The following is a 9884-nucleotide window of genomic DNA, read 5'->3' as shown; positions in this document are numbered from 1 at the left end:
CTTTCACCCCATGGTGTAAAATAAACAAATCAAGTAATATGTAAAGCATACTTGTTTATGGCCTTTTGATTGAAGGTGTTTGCTGATAAGGCCACCTAATAGCTTTAGTCATTGTTTTAATTTCAATTAAGTTTACAGTTACTATGAATTTGTTCTTCAAGGGGATTTCTTAAAATGTCTCAGTTTGTCTTTTTCCTTTATTCCATTTTTCTTTGGTATTGCCCTGCAGCTTTCTGGTTTAAGACTTGATACAAACAGTGAATACTTGGGAAACTCATTTTTGTAGATAATTTTCAATACTGTATTTGCTGATTTACCCTTTTATTCAGATGTAAACATTCTTGAATATATTGGTTTTTTGCATTACTTGCATGAAGGATTGTGCTAAACAATAACACTTGAACACAAAACACATGCTCTCTCTTCCCGTTTTTCTTTAGCTTGCTTGACCTAGAAAATACAGGTAGCCCTTCTTGAACTTTAGATTTGAAGCATAAGCTTTTACAGTAATAGATATATACCTCAGAGTAAGACAGTATTTAAAGGCTCCAGATGTGGTTATTTGAGTACACTCTTCAAGGTTTGCATTAAATTCAATCTGGAATACATACTAACCAGTTATCCTATAGAAAAGGAGCAGTTTACCTGTCTGTAGGGTTTTTGTTTGTTTTAAAGTATTGCATAAACAATGATGCTCAAATCAGACTGTAACACAGGTTAAACAATCAAACAGGGTTAAAACTGCTGCAGCCAAAATGTCTTTCTGGGGCATGTTTCTGCCCCATGCACACTGCCTGCCCAGACCACTGATCTCTGGTTGCTTGCTGTGGCTCATGTGTGCACCGCTGGTTTATCTTGGTGCAGAAGGCGCTTAGCGCACACAGGGAGCTTAGCTGGTACACGGCGCACCATGACCCAGCGAGCTTGGCTGGTCAGCCCTGGTACCTCCTGCACAGAAAAGCCTCTGCCCTGTGGAACCTCTGTTACACAGGATGCTTCCCTGGAGGAAGGACTTCTTGGTGACACCGAGTCAAAAATAATGGAAGGGAGAATGTGATGGAGAACTTAGAGATGTAAGGGGCACACCAGGGTGGAGGTTAATTGTGCATGATCAAAGTTTACTGCCACAAAATAACTACAGTGAAGAAAAGGAAGCAGAATTGGAGAAATTAATTTTCTGACATAATTAAGCAAAGCAAGAAGATAACACAACTTTATGAAAAAGGACATTTCAAGACTAGTGAATGCCCAACTTAGTTTGTATAATTTTCCCATTTAATGATAACAGTCTCTAAATTTAGTATAGATAAACAAGATTTACTGTTTATTTACAGAACATATTGATGTAGTTGCTTTTATTGCAGACATGATCGTAAGTGCCATACAGTGTCTGTTTATGTGCTGCAGAGTTCATAATTCAATGCAAATAGGTATTAAAGGCTGAGGAAGAGAGACGTCATGAAATTAAGTGCATGTTATTGCATTCAAATATGTCACATATCTTCACTTGCTTTTTAACTTACCCATTGTTGACATATTACAAATAAAATTAAGATCTGTTTTTGTATAGCTCAAGAAATCCTAAGTTTTAAAGAACTGCTTAAGAGTGAATAAAAGTGTGAAGAGATGTTTGTGGTAGGAGATGTGGTTTTGGGCACAGCATTTTTATTTGAGTGACTCGTTAACAACATATAGGGCTATTTGGACCAAATAGAATAAATATGTAAAAGCTGCTAAAATTTCACTGATGAGTGAGTGAAATAAATTGCTTCAGATCACTACAGACAGGTTCTAGGTGTTTTTTATTGCAATATATATAATGTGGTATTGTTCCTTAAAGTCTGAGATTTTGCAACCAGATTTCATGCATTTTACCTCAGAACTTTGAAGTGGCTACCTAAAAGTGCATAGTTACATTAGAGGGACGGTTGTCCTTGCTTAGATTACTGTGCTAATAGGTCAGTTGTGTTCGGGAAGGTGGGAAATTAAAATCATGCATTTGGGGAGAGTAAGTAAAGGGGTTTAATACAGCAGTTAGTTTTCATGTGGAAGTTGATAGTAGAGGTATTCAAAAAAATTAGTATTTGTTAACCACAAACTATGAGTTTTTAGTAGGTATCAAAAGAGACAAGTCCATTTCACAAATGAACTTAAAATGGGATGACTTGATCAGGTGACTGATGTGCTTGTGACACATTCAGTATTATTTTGAAATAAATGGTAGTGATTTGTCATGTAATCATCTGTAGCTTCTCTAATTTGAGAAGAAAATTTAAATAATTTTGGATAAAGATTATTTTTTGCAGACAGTGTTAGCTAGGATATGTGTAGAAGTGTCCATGGAAGAAAACTGCATGCATGATGAAGCTGTCCAATGCGAGATAAAAGCACTGCTCCCCCTTCCATTTAGGTAATGAAAGATACATTTGATTCTTGGTGTTTATGCAGGGCAGATTAGCAATATGTTTTATAAATTAAGCCTACTAAGGAGCTTTGGGGAAAAAAACACATCACAGAGCTGCCAAAGTACTGTATGTGTGATAATCAAACTGTCATGTACCATGTTGCTCATATGTAGAGATGTTCATGTTGAAAATAAACAAATGCAGTACTAATTTTGTTATTTCTTTTAAAGAAAATGGCCCTGGTTATATATGTGTGTGGTCTGTTAGCAAAAAAAAAAAGAAAAAGAAAAAAGAAGAAAAAGAAATTGATGATTGTAATTCTGGTAATTCAAATGTCTTATTGTTAGCCATATGGAATGTTTCATGTTTTGCTCTGGTGGTGTGCAAAGCAGAGAGGCCACTGGAAATATGAGCCCTTCAACTGTAATACCTTAATGTTCAAATAAAAAATGGTTAAATGACATATGTGTAATAACAATTTGAACACTTGGAAATAAAATAAGACTTCTGTTGACAGAGTGTTACTTTTAATAGAAATTTAGCTGCACTATAATGTTATGGTATGTGCTGTTTGTTTCTTGCAACTGTCACAGTGTGGAAATTTGAAAACTTCATTGTCTTGTATTTGGTCTGTGTTTGTGGGTGGGAAACTGTAACTCAGATAGAAATTTTTCACTAGGGTAAGAAGAACAACTATCATGTAAATACAGAAGCAGCAGATATAAACACATTTTCAAATACCAGCTAGGAGGAAAGTGCCTGGTAAATTGTTACAGTTAGGAGATTGGTGGATTATCTTTTTAGAGGTGAGTTTCTCTTTGACTATAAATGATGCCATAGATGAGGTAGAAAAATCTCATGCATTTCTTATCATTGGTCAGTTATGTTTGCTTAGGTTTCTTTAGGAAGGTTATTTATTTTTCACATACTTTAGATGACTGATCTGTAGGGAATGAATTAATTAGTGGATTGAACCCTAACTGGTTTTTCTTCAAGTAATTTTGAACAGCCTAGCCACAGAAACAGAAGTTACTCTGGCTTAAAGGGAAGAAAGGGCATGAAGGGTTGATGGAGGGTCATTGTGTCGTCTCCAGACTTCATTCACTGCCTTCCCCGAACTGATGGGGTTCATCTTTGTAGCTCTGGTGACTGTGCATGGAAGAGTGTTCCAACAGACACCGTTTATCCTGTGGTGAGTCAAGGCTGCACGTCCCCTGCTTGCAGTTACATAGAAGTGTGAAAACATCTGCTGAGAAACTGAAGTGAATGGTCCTTGGCTTAATGATGGTTTATCAGGGAAGCTTAATTCTGCTATCATGTAAGAAAAAGGACATGCTACTAGTCATGGGGATACTTAAGAGCCTGGCACCTGTGCCCTTGGTATTGCACTTGATTTAACAAAACTGTAATAACTTCTTATAAGATCTGCCTAATTGTTTTTTATTGTACTTGTGTTTTGGTTTCAGTGATTTCATATGCTTATCATTGATAGATATCAAGTGAGGTGGAGATTGAGGTTTTGTTGAGGACGCAGGTATTTAAAAGTTATCTGTTAGAAGGAGGTGGGCTCTTAATCCTAAAGGTTAAAAGAGCTTGCTGTAGAAGAGAAAGCTGGTGCAATTGACAGACTGTTGTAGGAAATCTCTAGCTGTATTTGATAAGGCTAAATAAGAAACATGTGCCTGCTTGATCAGCATGCCTAATAGAGTGCTGTTAGTTATCAGCACTTACTCATCTGCACAGGAATTAATGAGATGAAAACACTTGAAGTAAAGAAATGGTAAGATTTTACATAACCCTGTTACTCATGTTATCTAAAAAAGAGCTGTTTCACACCTTAAGAAATTAAATGCTTTTTGCTTTCACTAATGTGTCAGAATGATTTCACTGTTGAAAACAAAGCTAATTTCATTAGTTTGTCTTAAACCTCAGTTGATCTATTCACTAAAATACCCTCACACCTCAGATCTGAGAGGCAGGTGAATGACAGTATATTAAGAACAAATCTGAGATTATCATGACCCTAGCAACTGACTACTCTGCTTTACATTTGCCATCCCTTATTGAGACCTGCAGCTCCTTTTATATTTCCTGTGCTATTTGTATTCTGTCTGGAAGCATCCATCTGCCTCTTGGAACACAGGTATCTCTGGCTAAACTCATTCCGCCACAAGACAAAGAATATATCAAAGATTGTATCCTAGTGGTACTTGGCAGATAGAGCTGCTATTGCTAATAAAGGTCAATTAATGTGTCTATGTATATGTTTTCTTACTGTGATAAAGTGTACTTAAAATAGTTGAATTACTCATGCCAACATGCGTACTTCCCTAAGGAAGTAATTTTCTTCGTACTTGGATTATCGTCTGCAGTGAAAGTACTGGACAAATGCTTTTCCCCCTGGAGTGATCATAAACAGCTTGGAGAATGTCAGTGAAATAGTTCCTGGGGAAAAAGTGACAAGAGCTGTCACATGGATGGATATCCTTGCCATGAGTGAGGGTGATTGTAATTGCAGTGGTTTGGTTAATGGAAAGAAAACTTGTGTGGGTTGCCTAAAAAGTTCCTAAAGCAACCTGTAGTACATGAGTATTTTTTATGATGATATGAAGACTGCCCTCCTGTCCAAGGAAACCATTGAACAATATTAATTTGCCATAGGTCTGTTTCTGTATAACCCAATTTTTATCTTTTTTTTTTCTTCAGACATGTGTCAGTGTATGTGGTGTAGTCCTCTTCCAGTAGTAGAACTAGTAACCCTGACTGAGTAATTCTTGTGCAACTGGAGGGGGAAGGTATATTACCTTATTTTCACTCTGCAATTATTATGTTAATATTTAATAGTAATGTGATGTCTTGAGAGGCTACCTGGAACAGAGGCTAGACAGTATTAAAGGAATAAAGCAGGTATTTATTAAATAGGCCTTCAAAGGATCCTCCTTGGGCAGTACAAGACTGGCTGAGGCAATACCCAAGATGGATGACAGGTCACGAGGTTTCACACTTTTGTAGGTTGGCCCATTTGCGTGTTGGGGTTACTTGACCAATTGCAGCTTATTCAAGTTATGAAATCCCATCCTCCCAGTCTGCTCTCCTCAATTTCCTGTTGTTTATACTTTTTGGGACCTGAAGCTGCCCAAAGGACTTTGGGGTTCTTGGTTCTTGGGCTGGAAAAGGATTGTTTTGTCCAACTAAACTGTGGAGAGAACTTGCTAACACTTTATATGAAGTGCATAATTACATACTAATGCAGTACAGAGTATGGAAAATATGAAAGCTAAATCTTAAGGCATCAAATGTACCTTTTATGTATCCAAACAATTTGTTGTAACAGGAGAATATTTGTGGCTTATCTGTTAAATTGTTTGGGAACAAACATTTTGGGCTTTGGGGAAAATTTTGTAAACAAGCTATCTAGGTATTTCCATCACTCCTATAAATGTGTTCGTGTCTTGGTGTTTTAATTTTGTGGTACTTCTTTTCAGGAAATGGAACCTTTTTCCTTGTGATCTTTAAAGAGTTATGAAAATCCTTACTTTTAATGTGCTGCAATTTTGGATTTTGAAAATTAACTTGTAGAGGTCATGCTTGAATGCATTTTCTGTTAGATTACTAGATTGTTTCTGGCTGAGACTTTTTGCTTTGTAGTCTGAGTAACTGTTGAAAAGAGTCTGTTAAACTTCAAGCTTGTGATAATGCCATGTGAGAAGGTGAGGAGAGGAAAATGCACAGATAAAGAAATTAATTATTTTTCAGAACCTTTTCAGAACATGATCCAGAAACAGTATGTTCGCATTTTGAAGGCAAAAACTAACCACCAAAGCCACTACAAAGCATTCCACTCCAATTTGAAACTGCTTCTGTTCAATCACAAGTTCATCAAATGTGTCCTTTTTATGAAACATTGTTAAAAAACCTAATAGCATTGTTTGGGATTCCTTTTATGAAGAAATCTTCGTAGATGAACATTACGTTTACCAATACAAAATTCTTAAAGGTAAATGAATTTATACTAAGATACAATTTTTAACTGACTTTGTGGTTTTGACACTTTGAAACTGTCATCTTGACTAAATAAATTTCTGGGAAGCTTTGTGAGGACTTTGAAGCTTTGCACAAGTGGAGGTCATGTCCTTGATTCAAGGAAGAGACCTATTAACTTCTTGTGTGGAAGTTTTGGGATAAAGAGGCTGCTGAGTGCTCTGGGCAAGGAGTTTGATTTGCTTTAGGTCAGCATCACCTCAAAGCCTTGGTAGTATCTGTCTGATGTATCAAATAGAGGGTACAATTGACTTGTTTTAAGAATATTTTCTGTATTCCACTGAAGTAAAATTTGCGTGGATATTTAGGATTATTAATTAAACATTCTTTTTTGTTGGTTTTGTCTTCAAGGGGATTGAGATTAGCACCTAGTCAAGAAATTTCTAATTCTGCAATTAATAGTATAGTTTAGATAACGTTCAGATTTATTTTGCATTTGGTTTCTGCTTGAGTCATTGCTAATGTACTTTCACAGGCGTCGTCGATCAGTACAGCGTTTAGGATGGGACTCCTTGTGCAAGGTAGAGGAATACTGTTCCATTTCCAAACGGATCTCTTTTTTCATTATGGATCTTTTGAGTGCGGGATATATATGGAAAGCATAGAGAAGTGGCATGAAATAACTCATATCACTGCTTTTCACTTCAATGTATGCAAGATTTGAATTCCTATAAAAGAGCATGACAACCTTGGCAAATCTTCAGCAGTGTATGTAATACTTCAGAGAAGTGAGAATTTTTTCTTTTTCCTGGATAAACCTCAATAATGACTTTTGAATGATTTATATTTTCTCCAACAAATATTCAGAACAACATCTGTATAAGGGGCTACTAAATGGAAGTTTTGTGCTGACAGCAGTACTTAAGTAATAAGTTAATGCAGCAAATATGTGTATTGGTAAGGTTGGTGATGGGTATGAGTGGTGCCTTGGCTCAGGCATCACCCACGAGCCGGCCAGGCTGATCCCAGTGAGAGCCATGCAAGGCCACATCTCCTCAGGGACCGAGGCTCCTGGGCCATGTCTTGCCAGGACGTAACAGCAGCAGCCTGAGCTGGGATCGGACAAAGCTGAAGCTGCCACAGCCACACAGGTGCACAAGTGCCAGGTGCTGTTTGGCTGCAAGTCCCTCACTGCCCTCTAAGTACCTGTGGCCATCTCGAGCCACTGAGCTTTGCCACCCTTGTGCTGCTGGGCCCTGACACCCCTGGCAGCAGGGACAGCTCTCCAGGTCTCTTCTCAGGGCTGAGAGATACTTTACCAGTGTCTGATCTCTACAGTGAGGTAAGGAGCATTTTAATTTCAGCCTAAAGGTATATTGTGTGCTAGTGACATTTTTATATATACATTTATTTATTTATTAAAATATCCACTTATTTATTACAAGTGTGTTAAATAGTACAGTGTTTGACAGCTGTCTGAACTACTAAGTCATCATTTAGGTCTTTGTAAGATCACTCATTAATTACCCTTAAGTGATGGCTTAATCACCATTTGATTACCATCTAATTTCTAATCATCAATTACTTGCAATTTGATAATAATTTAATCAATAATCAAATTCTTTGAGTTAACATCAATGATTTTTGATAAATCACCAGTGATGCCTAGGTGTCACTCCATGCACTTGGATTTATTGGCTGTTGTAGAGTAGAAAATGTCATTGCTAGTATTTATGTTAGAACTGGACAGCTATTTGTGTATGGCCTATAATAACACTGCATTACTGTGTGGGAGTCCTTCACTTTGAAAGTGTTTCCAAAGATTCCAGATACTTTCTTATCTTTTAGAGTCAGACTCCTCCATGTTCTGTGGAGGACAATTGGGAAAACATTATAGTCACTTCAGGGGGGGTATTGGGTAAGGATAATGCCTTAAGTTTTAGCTTTCATGTTTTTCATATTCTGTGCTGCCTAAGTGTGTCGTTCTGAGCCTCGTATTAAGTGTTAGTAAGCTCTCTTCACAGAGTAGGTAGACAAAACAAATCCTTTTCCTGCTGAAGACCAAGGAAAACTTTCAGGCCCACAAGGGTGGACTGAAGGGAGAAACAAGAAGGATGGGACCACACAACCTGAAGCTGTAATCGGACAATTAAAGCCCAATATGTAAATGGACCAAAACTTATAAAAATGTAAGATCTCATGACTGGTCAGCCATTTCGTGACCATTTTGGGTCCACTGTGGGTGTAGTCCTGATCAGGCTCTTTTCCTGCCCAAGGTGTATCCTAGCGGTCTTTCAATAAATACCTACTTAATTCACTAACTCTATCCAGTCTCTGTTTCAGGTCAGCCTTCCCAAGGCAACAAGGATGGCAAATAGTTGTGAATAAAGCTAGTTGAGTTCTCTGTACTGTTGGCTGCCAGTAGTGCTGAGGCATTTGCAGCACTCAGAAATGAAACATCTGTGGGAGGGCTTTTTTCCACTTCTTGACGCATGAATCTTCAGTAAATACTTTGAATTCGGTTGGGCAGGCTATTGAGTCATTGTTTTCAAAGTAATGAGAGTTGAAATTAAAAACATTGTCTTAAACAACACCCTCTTACTGTGTTAATGGTGGGACTGGGGATTTAGAGAACAGTCCTTGCTAGGGAAAAAGCTCCTGTGTCAATTCCTTGTGTTAATTGCCCAATGTTTTGCAGATATATTTTTGTCTTGTTATGCAGTATGTTAAGACAATGTTCATTGTTCAAGATACTTAGAATGATGTGTCTGCTGTTGTTGAGAATTCTGTTTCAGCCTCTACAAAAGCTGCCAGAGCAATGAGATGAAAACCAGCGCAGATCACATGGATCACAGTGCCTCTATTGTCTTGAATTTTGCTGTTTCATACAACACTGAGCATTTACTGCTCTTAGATATATGAAAATTACAATTTTGATTAAGATGGATTGCTACATCTGTACTTCTTGGCTTGTCATCCGATGAGGTGAGCTCAACTCATATCTGTTTTTCTGGTACTGAAATACAGTATTTTTTGTGCCATGAAGTGTGAATTCGCGTCTCTATGACATGCTCATTTTCCTGAATGATCAGTAGCCTTGGTATGGTCCTCCTTTTTGTGGTTCTGGCTAAACTATCTCATCCCAGTCAGTTTTTAGTGCCAGTCTGAGTACTTCCTGGGAGAGCAAGAGCAATGGCACCTCTGAGATCCTGCTTTCTGCTTTGCTACCCCTTCTCTGCAGCACTCCCTGGCACCTGGAAGCAGTAGACACTAGCCTTCCTCCTGCAAAGGAAACCAGGTACTGTTGCAAAGTTCAGCAACAGTCTCTTTGGACCTTCTTTGATGGGAAAAAAGTAACACAATAGCAAATGAAGTACATTTCATAGAATCACAGAATGATTTGGGTTGGGAGGAACCCTAAAGATGACCTAATTCGAGCTCCCCTGCCATGCACACCTTCCACTAGATGAGGTTGGTCAGAGCCCTACCCAGCCTGGC

General features: G+C 37.9%; 1 long non-coding RNA gene across 1 annotated transcript; it reads left to right on the top strand.

The window, feature by feature from the left end:
* Positions 1-4856: 4856 nt before the first annotated feature.
* Positions 4857-9431, top strand: LOC310923231. Its single transcript, XR_014592567.1, has 2 exons — positions 4857-5200; positions 9169-9431. It is a non-coding gene; the product is annotated as an uncharacterized lncRNA (long non-coding RNA).
* The last annotated feature ends 453 nt before the right edge of the window (positions 9432-9884 follow it).

The sequence above is a fragment of the Zosterops lateralis genome (genome assembly GCF_965231275.1).
Source record: "Zosterops lateralis genome assembly, chromosome: Z".
Taxonomy (NCBI): Eukaryota; Metazoa; Chordata; class Aves; order Passeriformes; family Zosteropidae; genus Zosterops; species Zosterops lateralis.
Note: the sequence above shows the minus strand (reverse complement) of the source record. Positions and strands in the feature narration are given on the sequence as shown.